This window comes from Vombatus ursinus, unplaced genomic scaffold, assembly GCF_900497805.2.
Source record: "Vombatus ursinus unplaced genomic scaffold, bare-nosed wombat genome assembly UNPS02014810.1, whole genome shotgun sequence".
Taxonomy (NCBI): domain Eukaryota; kingdom Metazoa; phylum Chordata; class Mammalia; order Diprotodontia; family Vombatidae; genus Vombatus; species Vombatus ursinus.
In genome coordinates, this window is record NW_020954588.1 from 37,159,006 (window position 1) to 37,181,355 (window position 22,350).

At 37.4% G+C, this 22,350-nt stretch overlaps 2 pseudogenes; one reads left to right on the forward strand and one right to left on the reverse strand.

Moving 5' to 3' along the window:
- Window positions 1-5,558: 5,558 nt before the first annotated feature.
- LOC114052978 lies at window positions 5,559-7,390 on the reverse strand (annotated as a pseudogene).
- A 6,826-nt stretch (window positions 7,391-14,216) lies between these two features.
- LOC114052979 lies at window positions 14,217-15,458 on the forward strand (annotated as a pseudogene).
- Window positions 15,459-22,350: the final 6,892 nt, after the last annotated feature.

Consider the following 22,350-nt stretch of genomic DNA (forward strand, 5'->3'; position numbering starts at 1 on the left):
AGTGCTTAGCACATTATTTGGCACATTTTAGGCACTTAGTAGTTGTTTATAGAATCAAATTAAATATATAAATAAATAATAATCTATTATAAAAAAGAAGCATTTTCTGTCTCCCTAGTAGCTTATGCTCTTTTATTCCTCAGATCATATTGTATTTTGGCAGCTATACATTCTCTGTTCCCTGTCCTCTCCTTCCACCTCAACCTCCGAACTATCCTCTATAAGGCAGGAAATTTTCTTTTAACTCCAGGATTTATTCATGCTGCCAATCTCTAGAATTTCAGCAGCGTACAGAGAAGAGAAATGGAAACTGATATCTTGATGGTGCATTGGAGTTTTTTTATTTGTCTGTAGGAGAAGTAAAACTTAAACATATTTAATTTCTTTCAATTAACAGTCATTTATTTTCTCTACCACTGCCCTCCCTACAATTGATTTTAAAAAAAAAAGAAATGTAATAATCTGCATAGTCAAACAAAACAAATTCTCATATTGGTGATGACCAAAAATGTATGTGTCATTCTGCATCTTGAGCCCACCCTCTAATTGGGAAGTGGCTCATGGATCCAGCCATTGTGGAAAGCAAACGGCACTTGTTTCTCTTTTTAAATAATAACAGCATATTACATATATAAACTTACATATTGTCAGGGAACGATCAGCTTGATATGTTGTGTGTTACTGAAGCATTAAGAATAAATTTGAATGAGCCTTTCTAGGGTAGCTGAGTTTAAAGGGGTCTTGACGAGTGAGAAAGACACAGACCAGTTAATTAAGAGAGACACTGTTAGTTCACTAGCAGGGAAACAGCCAAATCCTTTGAATCTGTGGTGACAATGACTGTGACTCATAAGAGCTTGTTGGGAGAAAATGAAGAATTGAAACAAGGTGGTGCAAACATCTGGCTGCAGAGGACATAGTTCTAAGAGATGAAGGACTCTAATGATGGCATTTCTCAAAAATTGATTTCCCTCCTCCTCTTTTCTCATTATCCAGTCTCATCATCTACCTGCCAGTCTTCCACCTATATCCTTAATCTGCATAGAAGTAGAGAAATTATATGAGATTAGATGGAATTGAGAAGAAAGTCAATGACTGCCACTAGGTTTGGTTGGGTTCATTTAACCTCAGAAAGTAGCTGTGGACTTTGATAATAGGCAGGGATGGTTCCTGAGGCCCAGCATCAGAAATCTGTCACCTAATTGTTCACCTTGTTACGTCAGTGTGAATTTGAGTTGCTTTCTCTGCTTTTGTAATTGAATTTTCATTTTTTGACTCATAAAATCCCCTTGAACATTGTTTTTTTTTTTTTTTGTCAAACATAAGACCAAGAGGAATTACCAACTGTACGAATGCCAAGGTAAGCCAATTAATAAATGCTTCTGTCTTAAGCTAGTTACTCACAATTCTGAATAATTGTTTGAACGATGTTTAAAAAAAATACTTTAAATGGTGCTGTGGAAGTAGTGCTGAATTTGGCTGCATTAGGTCAAGGGCCAAATTCGTGCTATGTCACTTACTGCATGTATAATATCAAGACACTTTATTCCTTTGGACTTTACTTTCACCATTTGCAAAATAAGAGAGATGACTAGGTGACTTTTGTGGTCCTTTCCTCTTCCAAAACTCTGGACCTATGATCCCCAGCAGCCCAATTAATCTCAGTCTCAGCTTTCCTGAGATGGAGATAAGTAGAGTAGCATCTAATTCGCAGAGTTGGATGATGTGAGATAATGTAGAAAGTAAGAGATAAAATACTTTGCAAACCTGAAAGCTTCATAAAAAATGTTACCTGTTCTTATTTCTGTAATAGTAGTTGAGCACCTGCTTCTCTATTTACAAGTTGTTTATACCCTACCTATGCCCCAGCCTCCTCCTTCATATACTATCTGCCCTTTAGTGTCCCATCTGTAGAATGTCATCCCTCCCCCCAAGTTGTGATTTGAATATTCCAGGCTAGAAACTTCCCATTGCCAAGAAGATTTATGTTCCTGTGCCATTGGCTTCAGAGGTAGGGGAACTAATCACACCCACCTCAGCAGGATCCCATCCATGCTGTAAAACTCCTAAAAATACCTTGATGCAAGGGCTGACCTGAATTACTATGAAGATGGACTCAGGAGTTTCACTATTTTAATTGGAGAAAACTCGGTGTAAGGATGGACCAGGTCCTGGGTAAAGCCTTTGTAAGACCATTGTGGGATCCTAGTGTCAGAGATTTAGAGGTAGAAGGGACCTCTGAGGCTATCTGTCAATGCCCTCGTTTCACAGATGAAGAATCTGAAGCTCCATGTCATTAAGAAACTTGTTCAAGGTCGCAAAGTTAGTAAACTTCAGAGGAGGGATTTTTTTAAACAAACCAGAATTCTTTCTCCTGCCAACTTCTGAACAGCACCATGCCAGAGGCACCTGACCACATCTGTATCTGATCCTTTGCCCTCCCTTCCCAGTCTAATCCTGATCCAGCATAGAGGAGTGATGTGCTATACTAATTTTGGAGGTATTGGTCATGGTTTCACAAGCATATACTTCCTTAATCCCTTTTCCTCTTGTGTCTGTTCCCATTCCCCTTAATTTATCATCTTCCAAAAAGTCTACAGGGCTTAATTGAAGGTACCATTCCAAGTTCCATTTGGTCCTACCAATTAAGTCCTACAGACTTCTTGGAATATACCAAATAAAAATTTGGTATATTAATAAAAAATAAAAAAATCTCATTTTCAGCTTTCATTGATTTAGCCTAATTTTCCCATGAATCCTTTTTACATTCTAGCCAAGGGCCCCAAGATTCTGGAGTCCACTCAGGCCCAAAGTGACAAACATAGCTGTGTTCTGTAAGCAGCATGTGTTATTACTATTGTTTTCATTCTTGTTGTTCGGTCATTTACAGTTGTCTCTGGCTCTTTGTGACCACATTCGGGGTCATTTCAAAGATGAGGAAACTGAGGCAAACAGAATTAAGTGCCTTGGCCAGGGTTACAAAACTAGTGTCTGAGACCCGTTCACCTGACTCCAGGCCCAGGACTGTATCCACTGTACCACGTAGCTTCCTGATATGAAGCCCAGTGCTCTATCCATTGCTCTACCTAGCTGTCCAAGCAGCATGTATAGAAAAATAAAACAAAATCGTATCTTGGGCAGGTAAGTGGGGCAGGAAGAAGAATTCACCTTATACTGATCTTTAAACTCTAATAAAAACTCTGGCTTCAATCTAGGAACTTCTTGACCAGTTTAGAACATTTCACATTTAGATTTCACCTTATAATTTACAAAATAGATTTTCCTCAGAGCATCTTGACAAAACAAAACCCTACTGCTTTGTAGAGAGCTAAGTTCTTTGGAGAGAAAGGCAACAAGTGTGTCCAGTTTAGTTGGTGGAAATAATACTCTGATATGTAAATGGATTTGTGATTTCATTGATGAGGCTCCTCCCTCCAACAGCACAAATTGCAACCAGTCAACATCGTATCCTTCTAAATCTGGTCTATGTCTTACCTTAAACCCTTCACAGAGGATCCACCGAATTTGATAGACGTCACCCTTTGAGTATTTGAACGTTTCCTATATACTCTTGCTAGAGTAATGCTTACAAACAGGTAACTAGGGCATTCAGTAGAAGAGAGTTGGGTTGGGTGTCCTGATTTAAATTACAAATCTGATGTTTGCCAGGTAGTTTCTGAGGTCACTTCTAGGTCTAACTCTATGATTGTAGAGCACTTTGGGTAAGTTACATAATTTCTCTTTGGCTCTAATCTCATATACAAAATGAGATTAGACCAGGGGTGTGGAACCTGTGGCTTTGAGGCCACATGTGGCCCTCTAGGTCCTGAAATGTGGCCCTTTGACTGAATCCAAATTTCACAGAACAAATCCCCTTAATAAAAGGATTTGTTCTGTAAAACTTGGACTCAGTCAAAAGGACCTAGAAGACACATGTGGCCTTGAGGCCACAGGTTCCCTACCTCTGGGTTAGACTAAATGACCTCTAAGTTTCCTTCACTCTAAATGGATGCCCCACCTCAATCTCACTATTACTATTATTACTGCTAGCCTACCACCTTCTCTAATCCTCGACATTTTGTAAAATATTTTGGTACAATGCCATTGTATGTGCATAACTCATCATTAATAATGTGACATCCACCAATCATCTCTCCGTTGTCTTTTTTCCTCACTCACTATTTTGATTCTTTGGAGATTATGGTGTTCTATGATGCCTATCATGATGAAAATAATGGTTATGAAAATATTCTCATTAGTAGTCTCACATTAGACCTGAAGGAAATTTTAAAAAATTTCCCAGTCTTAAAATGTTTATATCAGTTAGTGATAAGTTCCTGAAAATTGTCTATCTGGTAATGCAGAATTTTGTAAATCACAGTAATAGGCTTTTTTTTTTAAATCCTACTTTGTGTGTCTATAAAATTTCCCCATGAAAATATTTCCTCCAATGAGTCTGATATAAATACATTATAACTCCAATTCTTATTAGCCCAATACATTACAATGATTTATTGCTGTGATAAAAATCTCTTCTTGATGAGACAAGTTTAGAAGTGCCATCTTCTTTTTTATTGTCAAAATGTAATTGATCCCCAATTCCATAAAGGAAGAGGAGGTGTTCTTTGTCTTTGCATAGATAAATTCACAAAGCCTCCTTCTCACTCTTTCCCTTCCCACTGGCTGCTAGGAAGAAAGACTTCTACCTAATGAAAGTTGTTGTTGTTGTTGTTGTTGTTGTTGTTGTTGTTTGTGGTTGTTGTTCAGTAGCCAACAACAACAACAAAAAAATCACAAATCATCTCTGTTAAGTACCCTGGGGAGGGGCAAGAGTTATTTAAATAACCCAAGCTTGGCAACAATCTCGGCTAGTTAATAATCCAACTGAGGGTAGGGAGCCATACTTTTCCTCATCCTCAGATATTCCTAATACTCAGGGAATATCATTTACTTGGGGACAGGATGAAGAGGGAAAGATACTTGTTACTTCTTTAGCCAATGTGGTACACTGGCTCTGGAATCAGAGGACCTGGGTTCAAATCACACCACTGTAGCCTACTACCTGTGTTACCTTGGGCAAACCATTTAATTTCATGGGTCTCAGTTTTCTGATCTTTTTTTTTTTCTAAATGTGATGAATTTTATTTTACTCTGGTGCAAAACCAAAGCTTTCGCTATAGCACAGAGACCAGTTTGATAGAAGGTCATAAAAAAGTGGTGTAGGACATGCAGGATGTGATGTACTAACTGGAGGATCGGGTCATTTCCTTTATAATGACACTACTCTGTCATTGAAGAACACATTTAAAACAACACTGAGAAACTGAACTGAAATGTGGCACTAACATACAACTTCCATGCGTACCTTCAAGTATCTCTCTCTTATAATAGACTCAAAAACCTCTAGACTTCAGCCTGGTGGCGTTACAACAATTCTTTGGAAAAATAAAAAGTTCACATTGTGTTGAAATTTCACAGAAGAATATTAAGGCCAAAGCAGAGTGGGTTCATTTCTCTTCATTTCCAGGGACAGATCTGATACTTACTTACAAAGTATATTAAGCTTCCAATTCAAATCCCAGCCCAACCTTGTAACCTCCTGCGTTGAAGTTTTTTCCGTCAATTAAAACTGAAAGCATCAATTTTACACCTGCTTGGAGTATCTGAGTATAACCAAGTCCAATAAGTCTGACTTTATTCACTTTACCAGATAGAGAAGTTTTTTTGATCCAGCTTGTACTTAGCAGCAATGCCAAAATGGGTGTTGTTACTGCCAGCTGTCCAGGCAAGATTTATTGACGTTTCAATCTTCTCATTAACCTTTTGGTAGGTTGAGCCTCCAAATTCAGTGCCATCATTCACATGTGTGTGCAACTGGAAGTCAACAGCCTTACAACCCAGGGCAAAATTATTCTGAGACAGCTTGGATTTGCCTGTGTCAAAACTCATGTGATAGCTAGCAAGCCATCCTTCATGAGCCGATACAGCCCAGCCATAGATGGTGGGTCCAGAGAAATCAATGGCAACATTTCCACCAAGACTGAAACGATACCACTTATAGGAGGCCTTTAATTTCCCACTCTTCTTTCCTGTGTTTGGTACAAATACGATGTCAAGAGTCACCTTTAAACCTTCAGCCAGTTTATCCTCCACTCTGATTTCTGTCCCCAGGGTATTGTCTGTGTTCCATTTTTGAACAAAGGTAAACCCCTAGTCACAGATCTTATACTTCATTTCCAAGTTACCCAAAGCTTTACCTCTGTCAGTGTATGCGTGACCAGATGTAGAAAACTCCACTCCACTGCACGGCTTGATTCTAAGATCTATTTTAACAATAATAAACTCGTATCCTTTGTTGAAGACATCTTTGGCAGCTTTTCCTAGGTCACAGTTAAGTTGGTCTGACACATTTCTTCTCTAACTGAGCAGCCACTGTCTCCTCTTCACCAGGGCAACAATGAAGGTCTTCACCACCCAGTTCTCTAATATTTAAATGGCCTTTGAGAGCCTCTCTGTCTCTAAATCCTAAAATCCTATGAGCCTTCAAAGTCTGCAGTTTTAGATGACGTTATATTGAATCTAACACTATCTCTGAAACAAAAGTAAAGTTTAAGGGGTCACCATGATAAAAGACATAGTTTCATCAGCATGCTAAGTAAAATTTAGAGATGGACGTAGAAACAAATGAGAATACCCTTGATGTTCTCACCAGATAGCCTTTTTCATGGTCTTACAAAGTGAGATTGCAAAGCTAGACCGTTAAGATTATTGAGGTTTACAGTTTCAGAAGAACCTGGGAAGGCTTAAATGGACTGATACAGAGTTAAGCGACCAGAACCAGGATGACAATTTTATAACATCAGATTGTAAAAACAAACAATTTTGAAAATTCAGGGAAGTTCTGATCTTCTATGTGGTCTTTCCTTGCCGGGCTGGAAATTCTTCATAGACTGTTATCCATTGACTTTTTGTGCCGGTCCTAACCGCGCACACTCATTCAACCAATTCAGCCAACCAGAGTCATACTCACGTACATCGCAAACAGTCCCTCACAACTTTTCACCTTAAAAATTCCATCTGTTTCATCTCATTATTTCACTAATGCATCTAGAATTCTGTTAATATTGTCTCATCCCATCACACTTTTATTTTCCTCATCTCTTCTCGAAAATTTACCATAGAGGCTCCACCCAACGTGTTCGGAATCTTCTTTTCATTCTTGGACATTGTATAGATATGTATGGTACGCATTGGTACTTCATTAGTTATTACTTACCCTCACTACATGAGCAATCCACTTCCTTTTGAGGTCATGTTTCTTTTTGATGAACTGCATTAAGCCACTTTTCTTGTGAAATTCTTCCTTAGGAACATTCAACAACTGACTCATGCCATACACTTTCATTGATATTAGTGTGTTGAGAATTCTTCATTAAACTTATTGAAATATACATTTCTTTTAACTCATAAGAAAGATTTAAGTGAGCAGTTTCACTATATTGATCCAGAGAGACTCACAGTGTATGCTTATGCAGCTATCAATAAAAAGTCATTTGATGATTACTGGACTGCATAATTATTAGTCAACTAATAATAAGACAATGTGACTTTTCAGTCAGAGAATAAGGCATGAGATAACTCTAGTGACTTCAATGCCACAAGAATAAATTCTCTTGTTTCTTGGTAGCAAAGAAAGCAAAAGTATTCTTAGGATACAAAAGAAAACATAGTATCCAGGAAATAGAATATGATATTCCTTGTGTTCTCCACTTTTATGACATCACACATGGGGCATAGTGCTCAATTCTATACATTACATTAAAAAAATCATTGCTGCTGGGCGTGGTGATATATGAAGCCTGATGGATCTCTGGAGGTTGGGAGTTCCAAGATGCAGAAGATTATGCTGATCAAGGTGCTGCACTAAATTTAGCATTAATATATTGGGCCAGCTAGGTCATGAAGAAGAGCGAATAGCCCCTTCTAGCCTGGGTAAGAGAAAGTGATACTGTTTCCAGAGAAACAAACCAACAACAACAAAAAATATTAAGCTGGAAAATATTTAGCAAGGGGCAGCCTGTATGCTGAAAGGCTTTAAATCCATGCTATATAAGCATAGGTTAAAGCAACTAGAGATTTGTAGCCTGAAGAGAAAAAGTTTTGTCAGGAGTTCTTAACCTGTGATATATGAATATGTGTGTGTGTGTGTGTGTGTGTGTGTGTAAAATGTATACACACAAGTACATGTGTATACATATATACATATATATATGGAGAGAGAGAGAGACACAGAATACGTACACATGGTTTTTTTAATTAATTTCATTTGTAGTGGTATACATTTTCTTTATGTGTTGAGAAACATTGTCACACTACAAAAGTTAGAAATATCTGTTTTAGAAAAACATGATAGATATCTTAGGTCATTTGCAGGACTATCATATTAAAGAGTTATTTTTCTAAGCCCTAAAATATCGAATAAGGAACAAGGAAATTTGTGTAGAGACAAATGTAATACTGGTGTCAGGGGAAAAAAGATAATCCTGATAATCAAAGCTGTCCAAAAATGGAATGGGCTCTTCAGGAGGTGATCATTTCCATATTTTTGGATGTCTTCAAGAAAAGGCTGGATAAACTACTTGTTAGAAATGTTGTACTAATATTTCTTTTTCAGGTTTTGGGTTGGACTAGATGGCTTTAGAGACACTTTCCAAAGGATTCTGTGGTTTCTGTTATGAGGACTTCCCATGGAAAGGGGATATCTTAAAAAAAATTCCTTACAAGTCAATCTTAACAGGTTTCAGCAATAACATCACAATAAAGAACATGGAATTTAAAGTATTTTTATGATTAGTAGTAAACTTTCATTAGTCATTCGTAATGACTCCAATGATTTGACTTCTGAAGGTCATTTGAGTTCTCTGTGTGTAGGAATTTGTATTAGCAGTGAATTCTGGATATTCCCTGATCAGTAAGTTTTCTAGTAGTTCCAGATAGAAGGCTTTTGTCTTATCCTGTTTTTGTTTTGTTTTTGTTTTTACTTTCCCTATATCTAGGTATTCACGATTTTTTTCAGTTCTTCCAAAAACAAATTGCAGTATTTCTACTTATTAATAATCTTCCCAAGTATTTGCGGCTGAAAAAAAATACATTCGCTCATGGCCACATTTTGGTGATGAACTTCTCTCAACTAAGCTATGTGAGTACATTGAGGACAGAATCCCAAGTAAGCTCTATGGCCAATCCCAAAGCTTTTCCCAGCTTGATAGGGGGTATGATAGCTGGTGTTCTGGTGCCATAACTTTTGAGGAATCATGGCCACTTCTGGATCACCAGGTGACATTAGAGCAGGACCTTCTCCTTAATGACTATAAAAATGAAAAACCACAAAATACATTGGGTTTTTTATGGTCCATCTAGTCAATCACCAAGCATTTATTAAACACCTCCTATATGTCAGACACTGTACTAGTCCTAATGATACAAAGAGAGAAAAGAAAAAGTCTCCAGCCTCAATGAGCTCACATTCTATCTGGAAAAACAAAACTTCTACATATAACCAGATAACTTCATGCTATTTGACATTAGAATTACTTTAGTGAAAATTGTTTGTATCCCCAAACTTCTGTTCTTCGGTGTCTGGAGCCTCTTAAAGCAAGTGTATTGAGTTATCAGAAATAGAGGCTTACAAAGACAAAGGTCAAGTAGATTAGGGAATAATTCTCTCACTCTAACTGAGTAGAGAGTACCTTACCACAAATTGATCCTGAAGGATTTTTATAATATTATAATAAAATTATATTATTATAATATTATAAACATCCTGGAGATGAGGGACGATGTATGGGATATAGTGGAGAAATATTCTAGGATTTCGTTCCCTTCAGCTAATAAGTTGGGAACCCTTGGGAAAGTCACTTTACATCCACAGGCCCAAGTTGCCACATCTGTATAATAAGGGCAATTGAACTAGATAATCTTAAAGTTCTCTTTTACTTATGACGTGCTGTGATTCTATAAGCTTTCCACCTATACCTTCAGCACCCTCATTGGATATTATCAGTATGTCTTATTCAAACACTTTGACTTTCTATGTGACAATAAAGAAACCTAGATAGACTATTGAAACAATCTGCCATCTGGACACTTTTTCTTGAACATCTACCTCTATCTGTCAAACTTGTATACAATTATAAGAATAATCTTTGAAAAAATCCTATTCTCATCACCCAGCTCTCTTCTTTAAATTGTCAGCTCTTTGAGCTTTTCTCTCTTACCACATGTGACAGGCAACATGGTAGAAGTGGGGAGAGGGTTGATTTTGGAGATAGAAAGACCAGGATTCCGGTTTTGCCTCTGATTTCATGCCGGTTTGCCCTTAATGTAATGTACTTAATTACTAAAAAGGCCTTCCATGAATTTAAAAAAAATGTATCCCAGAAAGAATTTAGGTTTAGCATTTCACAACTTTAAGCTTTTCATCCTCAATTGCTCAAATGCAATTAAGAACCAAAAGATAATGATTTTTATTGCATCTGATATTTCTTCTCCAAAAATACTATTAAAAGAAAATGTCTTGTGACCTTGTTCTTCCTCAATAAACTATTAAAATTCATGAGGCCTTCTGATCCTTTATCTAAGATTTTACTTTTTCATCTAGGTAAGATCACGGAATTCATTTCTGGAATTTCAGAGAATAGAATTTTAGAGCTAGAACATATCTTAGAGGTATTCATTTCAACCCCCTGACTTTGCAGACAAGTAAACTGAGGCCCATAGAGTTCAAATGACTTGCCTCAAATCATTCAGTTAGTACCATATTGTTCACATTCCAGGGATCTTTCCATTATAATAAACTTCCTATTAACTTTTATATTTGATTGATTTATTTTTGAGAGAAAAATGTTCATATCCTGTTGCTTACTGATATAAGGCCTGAGCTCATTTTCGCTGCCAGTCATTTGCATTCTAGATTTCAGCACTTGATGCTTTTGGCTATTACTTTGTTCTCTCATATGAAAACATCAAGGTGTAGTAGATGAAGTGCTGGGCTTGGTCAGGAAGACTTGGTTTAAAATTCCACATTTGATACTTACTAGTTAAATGAATGTAAGACAGGTCAATTCATCTCTCTAAGTCTCAGTTTCTCCATCTGTAAAATAGGGGTATTGATGCTTGTGGTACCCACCTTATAATATTGCAAAGTTGAAATTACTTGATGTGTGCAAAGCTTTTTACAAACTTTAAAGTGGCATACTAGTGCCATTAAAAAAATTCTTAGAGAGCATCCTCCTTAGGCATGAATGTGATGGGATGAGGTACTTGATTTCTAATCAGGCTCTGTAATAGATTGATGAAGTCCAGGAACATCATAGGATGGTTTACTCATTTTAAAGAAATTTAAGTGCCTATTATATGCCTGACTCTGGGAATACAAATACAAAACTAAATTCACCTCTGCCCTCAGATTTGCCCTAATGAAATAAAAACAAATAGCAACTTGAAGAAAAGGCTAAGCCTCTGAGCTAGAATATTTAACAGTGAAATCTGCGTAGTTTTCAGTGTGATCTATGTGGTAGATTAAACCACTCGAAAGGAGCACAAATGAGGTGAAATACCTGTTGTGCCGTAAGTCTGCACCATAAATCCTTTGAAAATCAAATGCAGAAATTCAGAGTCCAATTTCTAAAATCAGGAAGATCTTCATTTAATCTGATTCAAAGACTTTCCATCACTTGTTTCAGGACTTCAGGGACCTGTAATTTCATCTCTGAGATTACGCTCTTCACCACTGCATATGGAGAATCCACTTTTCCAGATGAGGCAATTTCCTGATTTGCTGTAACTGACAGCAAATCCCCAGTGGCCAGTTTCTTGGCAATGAGCCCTTTTCGACATATTTAGGCTAGTTTTTGAATAATAGAGAAGTTATCTACTGTCTTTTCCTGGACCTGCTGAGAGTCTTGGGGTGAGAAGGTAGCTGTCCATTGACTTACCTTTTGAGAACTTAGATATAGCACACAGAGGGTACAGCAATGACCTGTGGATGCAGAAGGATATTGAGAACCACAACATGGGAGTAAAACATTTTTTTTTTTTACTAGGGATAAGCTCATATTTCCTTTAGTAGAGGCAAGTCCTGGCAAGGACCCTGAGAAATAGAGCTCATGAATCTGCAGGAATTCTTAACTTTTCCCTCTTTTGCCTGGACCCTTTTGGTACTCTAATAAAGCCTAATACTAATGTGGTTTGTAGCCTCCATTTATAATTGAAGGAAATTCTCACTTTTAGTTAGAAGCCAGTGATAAGAATGTAATTTTAAATTCTAATGTAAAGTAAATAAAATAAAATAAAACCCTCTCTAGGTTAAGGAGAATTTCCTGACATTACTACCTGTATCTCAATGGCTCTGCATGATGGTCCCTTAAACAGAACACTGTGCAACATAGAGAGACAAATAGGTTTTTAGGCAGGTACAAATAAGAGCACTTCCCCTGTCCAGTGTGTCATGCGTATAATCTTTTAGGACGTGGTCAGACATCGTTTGTGACCATAGATGAAGCTGAACCAGTCCTACTTGTTCGTACTCTATTTCTATATAAAATCTTCCCTACCTCATATGCCAATATTATAAATTTAAAGTTGGTCATTTCATCCAACTCCCTTAAATTGCAGAGGAGAAAAACTTATGCCCTGAGCAATGGAGTACAGTGGCAAAGATCACAAGGGAGGAAACTTCAGATCCAGTATTCAAATTCAGTTCTTCTGATTGCAGATCAAATGATTTTCCATTGTTCTAAAGAATAAATTCTATGCCACCATGAAGTATCAGAGGAGCACATGAGTGGAGGCATGTTTTGTATGTTGGCTCACAGATATCTATGCCTGGAAGAGACCTTGATGCCTAATAGGATTTACTTCCAAAAACACTTAGTAAAGAGGAAAAGTATTATCTTCCTAAGTTTAAAATGGATATGGCATTTTCATTGTGCTTTTTTTTTAAGGTTAGAATGAAAAACAGTTAAAACATTGGAGTAAAGAAAATCTGAGTTCAAATTCTTTTGCAGACTCTTTATTAGCTCTGTGACTCTGGACACAGATTAGCTTCATTCAACTTCAATTTTCTCATATATATATAATGGAGAGTAATCATAGAACCTACTACACAGGGTTGTTGTAAGGATCAAATGAGATAGATAGATAAAATAGATAGATGATAGCTAGCTAGATGGATGGACAGCTGATAGATGGATAAGTGTTGTTGTTGTTGTTGAGTCATATCCAACTCTTCATGACCCCATTTGGGGTTTTCTTGGCAAAGATACTGGACTGATCTATGATTTCCTTCTCCAGCTCATTTTACATATAAGGAAACTGAGGCCAGCAGGGTTAAGGGACTTACCCAGGGTCACATAGCTAGTAAACGTATGAGGCTAGGTTTCAAATCATGAAGAAGAGTCCTCCTGACTCCAGGGCTGTCACTCCATCCAACAGTACCTCATAGCTGCCCTCGGATGGATAGATACATGATACAAAAATAGAAACATAGAAGGAGAGAGAGACAAACAGATGGGTAAATGGGTAACTTGATGGATAGATATGTAGATAGATGACAACGTGCTGTAAAAATCTTAAACACTAAATAAATATTAGTTATTATTTTTTGAATTTCCAGTTTCACATTCTTGCACATACTATCATCTATTTGTAGTTTTTAATTCTTTTTTTAAGATATCAATACAAACATGCATATCAATAGCACTGTAGTGTTTACTTACAGAATAGTAAGTGTTCCTTACTCTCAACTTACTAACATGCCTGGATATGGACAGAGGAGATGAAAAACAAATTTAGAGCAAACAATGAGCATGATCACTAATTCACTCACCTACAAGCCAAAATCTAGCATAATTCCTGGTCATTTAGAGCCAAAAGAAAGAGGACAAAAGTCATCAGCCAGAGGCAATGACCTATTCTCTTCCTTTACAAAAATAGAATTTTGAAAGACAGGTGCACTAGAAATCACCCTTCCCCTCATCATCAGGTTCCTGTTCCACTCCATTAGAAGGAGCAGATAAAACTGAAAGGTCCCCACACTCTTCCATCCATTGAATCTGACAGAATTGATACGGGATACAGGGGAACTGGGAAGAAGAAGAGAATGCTTGTTACAAATGTTCACAAACTTAGAATTCTTACAATCCTAGAAACTCCAGATGACGTGGGAAAAGTCTCTTATTAAAGAACTTCCTCTACAGCAAGTAAAATTTTGTTGAATTGATATGAAATTTGAGTAAAAAGGAAAATACAGGAAAAAAACAAATTCAGAGTAATAAGCCAAAAGGGAGTTGAAGTGTTAATCTGTATTAACTTTGCCCACACAAAGTTAGATTTAAGTATCCTGGCCAAAGTCCACTTAAATAAGTTTATTTTGGAAAAGTCACTTATCCAGAACTTTGTTAGAGAAGCAGTGTTGGGGGCAGAGATTTGGGTGTGGAGTGAGAATGAGCTTGGTGTGCCTCAGACACTAAGGAACTCTGTAACTTTTGGCAAATCACTTATAGACTCTTAGAGTGATTTTGGCAAATCACTTATAACCTCAGTTCCCTCATCTGTAAAATGAGAATAATGATAGCACCTGCTGCTCTTCTGCTGCTATTTTAAATCTGGCTCCTTACAGTGAGCTGGCTCTGGGATTCTCTTTCTTTGTGTCACCTGCCTCTGGCAGACAGCCCCCCTGCTGTGGGGGATGTGAATGAGCCACATGGAGGACTTCATCAAGGGCTGAAAAATCAACGTGATCAAGAACCAGCAGGACAATGGTAAAATCTGTATTGGAGGGCTAAGCTGGGATGCGAGCAAGAAAGATCTCACTGAATACCTGCCTCATTTTGGAGAGGTTGTAGACTGCACAATTAAAACAGATCCTGTCATGGGAAGATCTAGGGGTTTCAGATTTGTGCTTTTGAGAGATTCTGTGAGTGTTGATAAGGTCTTGGAACTTAAAGAACACAAGCTGGATGGCAAATTGATGAACCCCAAAAGGGCTAAAGCTTTAAAAGGAAAGGAGTACCCCCACACAAAAATATTTGTTGGCAGACTGAACCCAGATACACCTGAAGAATGAATCAAAGAATAGTTTGGAGTATTTGGAAAGATTGAGAATATTGAACTTTCTGTGGACACAAAAACAAATGAAAGAAGAGGATTTTGTTTTATCACATATACAGATGAAGAACCAGTAAAGAAATTATTAGAAAACAGCATCAGATTGGTTCTGGGAAGTGTGAAATCAAAGTTACCCAGCCTAAAGAGGTATATAGGCAGCAACAGCAGAAAAGATAAAGCTGGCAGGAGGAGGAGGTGGGAGTAGGAGTTGTGGTGGAGGTCAACAAAGCACATATGGCAAAGCATCCTGAGGGGGTGGTAATCACCAAAACAATTACCAGCTATATTAAAGGAGGACTTGGAGAAAACAGGTGCAGATGCTACAACAACCTATCCTGTAGGGTGATGACAATGAATGGAGAATGGTCTTCTATTGATCTGAGATGACTGTTTTGTAAAAGACTTTTAGTGTATGTGACACAACTATGTCCAATTGTATGTAGCCCCAGTTTAGTTCTCTTGTTTTTGTTTTTTTCCTTTGCCATCTGTGTTATGGATTTGTGTTTATGTAAATGTTACTTGTATAATTTCATATTAAATGATTCTCAAAACTTAATTATTTGTCATTGTTAAAAAAATAGCATTTGCTCCTGCAGTTGATGTCAAAGGATATCTTTAATGTTCTGCTTGAATCTCAAAGCTTTCTCTATAAATGTCAAGGATTCTTTTATGTAATGCTACATTTTTCTGGACTATATTTTCAATTTAACGCATCCAAACTCTAAATTCTTGACCAAGCAATGCAAGAAAAGGTCGCTTTGCTTTACTCCCTCTTGTGAAGTAAGAACTTGATAGTTGGGATTATGATGAGTTCTACTTCTAATAGTTTTTGCTTCATTCATTCACTCTTCTGCTCCATGTCTTAGTGTTTTGACAATATTTTTGGACTGCATACAAACAAAAGGCATCAGTGAAAATAATTAAAGCCATTTTCTATTAGTGTGGTTTACCTACTCCCTTGTTTGCCGACTTTTATAATCCAAAACAAGAACACTTTGGTTCTACAGATGTGCAGGTTCTGGTTTAATGGATCTAAAATTTAGCAAGACATTTCTACCCACAGTCCACACAGTTAGTGCTAAAAGACCTGTAATAGGATTGTACTCAACTTTAGAACCACATTGCACGTGTATCCTCACAGGCCTTTTAATATGTGAGCGCAGCTAAAAGAGAAAGTCAGCGATTTCAGCACTTAATCTGTTCACTCCAAGGATCATTTGCTCGAATGTTAACATTGGAAATCATCGTAGAATTCATTTTAATAAAGGGGCATTTAGGCCCCTTTGCAAATCCATGAAAACATATCCCATTGAAATTGAATGTGAAATTATTGTAGGGAATATCTCCTAAGAGTGACCATAGCAACACTGAGGTTCAATTTAGGTGAAAGAATTAAATTCCAATTTTTCCCCTGGTTAGCAAAATAGTAACTTACTCTAGTTCTGGGTAAGTTCCCATTCCAAAGAGATTGATCTTTCCTTAAGCTGCTTGTGTGAGCCTAAAACTGAATCAGCTCTTGGAGGTGCAAAGGCACCTTCAGATTATAGTATAATTAAGAAGACTTTCCACTTGAACTAAAATGTAAATCCTTTATCTATTGTTTATATGAATAAAAAATAAACATTGCATTTTCTGATAGTATGTTCAAGGGCCTTTTCTTCTGAAAAATATAAAAATGGAAGTCAGAGTTAAGTAGTTGTTGATTTTTTGTTAAATTGGAAGAAGAATCAATTTTTTTTTAGTAATTTTTGATATTACATTTGACTTGTAGGGTCTGTGCTTAAAATAATCTTCAGGAGAATAGGAGAAGCCTTCAATGAAATCTTAGTTTTAACTCTTTAAAAAAATGGACTAATTTAGCTTTTCTTGTTATTGTTTTTTAGCACCTATCATATAGTACATACTTGATGAATGTGGAATTAATGTGAATGAATTTGAGGGGAATATGGCTTTTGTAGTCACTATGGAGAGAACAGAGGGTTTGGATAAAAAATAAAAATATTTATTTGCTTTCTTTTGAAGGGTTGAAACTAAAACCATTTTTCCCCCTCTGCCAACCACTGATAGCAGTGATTGGGGTTGGAGTAAAGGAAGGGGAAGAGGAATTGGTTTACTTATCAAAAGAAGGGTTTGGACTTTTAAGTAAGCAGCATGATTTAAGGAGCATGGAAAAGTCAAATCAACTCCTCAATGGCTAGATGATGGTAAAATTATACCCCAGGAGATGAACTACATTGGTAATACTGAGAGCTGTTAAATTTTCTTTCAGCTTTTCAAGTATTCACACTTTAGTCTGAATTAGTTTCTTAGGTTACTTTTTGAGAATATGCTTTGAAGGATCTGGGGGCAAGAAATGACATTCAAGGTCAATAAACAGATGGTATGAAAGAGGGTCATCTCCAAGTTGAATTAGAGGGAAATAGGAGGTGAATGTGTAGACATTTGTTTTCTTTCTTTGAGGGTATTCTCATAAGACCCCCTGCCCCAACATCTGAGCACAATATTCTAGTTATATTCTAGAGTATTATCATCTCTTTAGTCTTAATGTAACTTATCACACAATTAGCTTTCTTGGTAGCACCAAAAGCTTCCCAATCACCCCAGTTTATAATGTTATACACATCCTTAAACTTTCAAAATAGAAGAAGGCTATTTATGGAAATGAAAATGGATCTTTTCAAGTCTGAAGTAAGATGGGGACTGGATGATGCCCAAGGCTCCTTCCAGCTCTGAGCCTCTGATCCTATGATATCATAACTAGGAGGTGGATATGAGTTTATGGAATATATTCCATATATAGATACTAGAGGCTACACAGGAAAAAAAAGATTTATAAACAGTTTTGTTGCAGAAAACGGACATATAATTTTTGAAAGGAGGATTCATGTTAATAGAAGTTTTACTTTTTTAACCTTGAAAACTATGCACATTTGTATTTGCACTTGCACATACACACACACACACACACACATACACATACACACATCCCTACATTTGACAGTTGTATTTCTTCTGTGTAACTATTCACTGGAAGCTTTTACAGTAATTCATGCACAGTGACATTGCAAAATGAATACCTACAGGCCATGAAAAAGGGAATTCTCTGGCCCTAAAAATGTGTGCATTTATGAAAAGTAATATTAAGAAGTGTCCATCATTATGCCCCTCTGTGCATTGCACCCTAGGCAACTGCCTACCTTGCATACTCCTAGTCCCAGCTCTGCTGGAATTACCAAAGATAAACTTCGTCTGTTTTATGATTTTGCAGACGTTTGACTCTGCCCAGGAGTACTTTTCTGGGTATGTTTTATCTTTGATTTTTTTATTCCCTCTCAGCCTTGACATACCATAAAGCCTAACCCCAAAAATGAGCTATACTGGTGAAAAAGGAAAAAATAAAATAAAAGAAGAATGGCTAAGAATCAGATATAGTAATTCCTCAAACCTTGGAAGAAGGACTTATTGAAGATGTTTTGGAAAATCATAAGCATCTTTCCAATTTCAGTTTTGTCTAATGTGTTGTATGATACCTTTTATTATCCTCAAAAAACATCATTCTGTAAACTGCAGAAATTACTTACATATGGAATATACCATCATAGATTAATCTCTCCCTTTGGCGGCAACACTCCCAAAACCATTTCAACAACATCACCATTTAGAATCATAGATGGAGAATCAGAAGCCATCTCATCAGGCATCTAGTTAAATTCCTTCATTTTATAGATGGGAAAATTAAGGACCCAATAGGTTAGGTTCAAATAGGTCTTAAGCATCAAAGGTTGGATTTGGATTTAGTTCTTAAGACTCTGGAGCTGTTGAGCTTTTGATGAAGCATGCTGCCTCCATTGAGCCTGGTGCCAGCATCCATTTCCTAACCTCATACCTGCTTAGTTACAAGATGGTGGATTTAGAGCTGGAAGGGACCTCAGAGGTGATATAGTCCAACCTCCTCTATAAAATTTGAAAAACAAATCATTTCTCACTTTTTCATATCCATCTTCTATTTTGAAAGTTTAACTGATCAGGAAAATTAATACTGCCTTAGGGGACAATAAAACAGATGTAGTGCTCAGGATTATATAGACATGAACTGTTTTGGACAGACCAAAACTAGAATATTGTGTTTAGATCAGAGGGCCCCATATTAGGAAGAATATCCAAAAGTTGAAGAGTATACACAGTGTACATAATAGTATGGTGAAGGACTTAAAATTTATGTCATATAAGAATCTGGTGAACAGACTGGGAGTGCTTAGCCTAGAGATAGAAGACTTCGGAATAATATGAAAACATGTATTCAAGTATTTTAAGAGATGGCATATGGAATAGAGATTCAACTCATTCTACTTAACCCTTTGTATAGAACTATGACCAATGGATTTTAAGTTTCTTTTTTTTTTTTTTTGTAAGTGACTTGCCCAGGGTCACACAGCTAGTAAATGTTATGTGTCTAAGGCCAGATTTGAACTCAGGTCCTCCTAACTCCAGGGCTGATGCTCCACTGTGCCACCTAGCTGCCCTTGAATTTAAGTTTCTTTTTTTTTAAATTCTTTTTTTTTTATTTTTAGTTTTCAACATTTACTTCCACAAGATTTTGAGTTCCAAATTTTCACTCTATCTCATCCCTCCCCCCACCCCAAGATGGCATGCATTCTGAATACCCCTTCCCCTGGTCTGCCTTCCCTTCTATCACTCCCCACCTTTGCCTTCTATTTTCCTGTGGGGCAGGATGGATTTTTGTACCCCATTTCCTGTATTTCTTATTTCCCAGTTTCATGTGAAAACATTTTTTTTTAAACATGTGTTTTTAAAACTTTGGGTTCCAAATTTTCTCCCTTTCTCCCTCCCCACCCACCCTCATTGAAAAGGCAAGCAACTCAATATAGGCTATACATGTGCAGTTATGCAAAACTCTTCCATAGTAGACATGCTGTGAAAAACTAACTCTATTTCCATTAATCCTATCCTGCCCCCCCACTTATTCTGTTTTTTCTTTTGACCCTGTCCCTCCTCAGAAGTATTTGCTTCTGATTACCCCTTTTCCCAATCTGCCCTCCTCTCTATCATCTCCCTACTCTCTTGTCCCATTCCCCTCCTATTTTCCTGTAGGGTAAGACAAGATTTTCATACCCAATTGAGTGTGTATGTTATACCCTCCTTAAGTCAAATCCTATGAGAATAAGATTCACTCATTTCCTCTTACCTTCCCCCAGTTCCCCTCCATTGTAAGAGCCTTTTCTCTTCTTTTTTTTTTGTGAGATAATTTACCCCGTTCTACCTTTTCCTTTCTCCTTCTCCCAGTATAATCCTCTCTCACCCCTTAATTTTATTCTCCAGATATGACCCCTTCATTTTCAACTCTCCCTGTCCCCTCTATCTATCTATATCTATATATACATACATATAATTTTTTCCCCTCCAACTACCCTAATACTGACAAAGGTCTCATGAGTTACAAATATCATCTTTCCATGCAGGAATGTAAACAGTTCAACCATAATAAGTGTCTTATGATTTTCTCTTTCCAGTTTACCTCTTCATGTTCCACTTAAGTCTTATATTTGAAAATCAAATTTTCTATTCAGCTCTGGTCTTTTCATCAAGAATGCTTGAAAATCCTCTATTTCACTGAATGACCATTTTTTCCCCTGCAGGATTATACTCAGTTTTGCTGGGTAGGTGATTCTTGGTAGTGATCCAATCTCCTTTGCCCTCCGGAATATTATATTCCATGCCCTGCGGTCCCTTAATGTAGAAGCTGCTAAATCTTGTGTTATCCTGATTGTGTTTCCACAGTACTTGAATTGTTTCTTTCTGGCTGCTTGTAATATTTTCTCCTTGACCTGGGAACTCTGGAATTTGGCTATAATATTCCTAGGAGTTTTCCTTTGGGGATCTCTTTTAGGTGGTGATCAGTGGATTCTTTCAATTTCTATTTTGCCCTCTGGTTCTAAAACATCAGGGCAGTTTTCCTTGATAATTTCTTGAAAGATGATGTCTAGGCTCTTTTTTTGATCATGGCTTTCAGGTAGTCCAATAATTTTTAAATTCTCTCTCCTGGATCTATTTTCCAGGTCAATGAGATATTTCACACTGTTTTCTAATTTTTCATTCTTTTGGATTTGTTTTACAGTGTCTTGATTTCTCATAAAGTCACTAGCTTTCAATTGCTCTATTCTAATTTTTAAGGGAGTATTTTCTTCAGTAATCTTTTGGACTTCCTTTTCCATTTGGTCAATTTTGCTTTTTAGGGCATTCTTCTCCTCATTGGCTTTTTGGACCTCTTTTGCCATTTGGGTCAGGATATTTTTTAAGGTGTTATTTTCTTCAGTATTTTTTTGGGTCTCCTTTAGCAAGCTATTGACTTGTTTTTCATGATTTTCTTTCAAAACTCTCAGTTTTTCCTCTACTTCTCTTACTTGCTTCTCAAAATCTCTTTTGAGCTCTTCCAAGGCCTGGGACTGATTCATATTCTTCTTGGAGGCTTTGGATGTAGGAGCTTTGGCTTTGATGTCTTCTTCTGGTTGTATGTTTTGATCTACTTTGTCACCAAAGTAAGATAATATAGTCTGACTCTTTTTGCGCTGCTAGCTCATGATCCCAACCAATTACTTGAGTTTTACACTCTTTGTTAAGGTAAGAGTGTGTTTCCAATGCGGAGAATGTACTTTCCCAAGCTTCGGGGGTTTGTACAGTTGTTCTCAGAGATACTTCTAGGGATCTGAAAAGTGTCAGTTCTTCCAAGGTGCTATGATAAGGGGCGAGGTGTTTTCTCTCCACCGCCACAACAAGCTCCACCACACCAGCATTCCTCCTAACCCCAGGACTGCCCCTCAGAACTGTGACCCAGATCCAAGCACCGGCAAAGCAAGAAATTCTGCCTCAGCCCTGCAATCCCCCTCTGATCAGCCACTTGATTCTCCCTCAGTCTGTGGGCCTGAAGCTCAGAAGGCAGCCGTTGCCCTCAGGGTGGCTGAGATCTAGCTCTTCTCTCACCGCAGTCACAGACTTTTCCCACTGACCTTCTAAGTTGTCTTTGGCATTCCTTCGTGGGTCGAGAAATCTGGAAACCCCCACAGCTGCCCGTGATTCAGTCCTCTGAGGCTTGCTCCAGGGTAGCTGCGGCCTGCGTGCCCATGTCGAACTGCACTCCTCTCTCTGCCCGATGCGATATGCCTT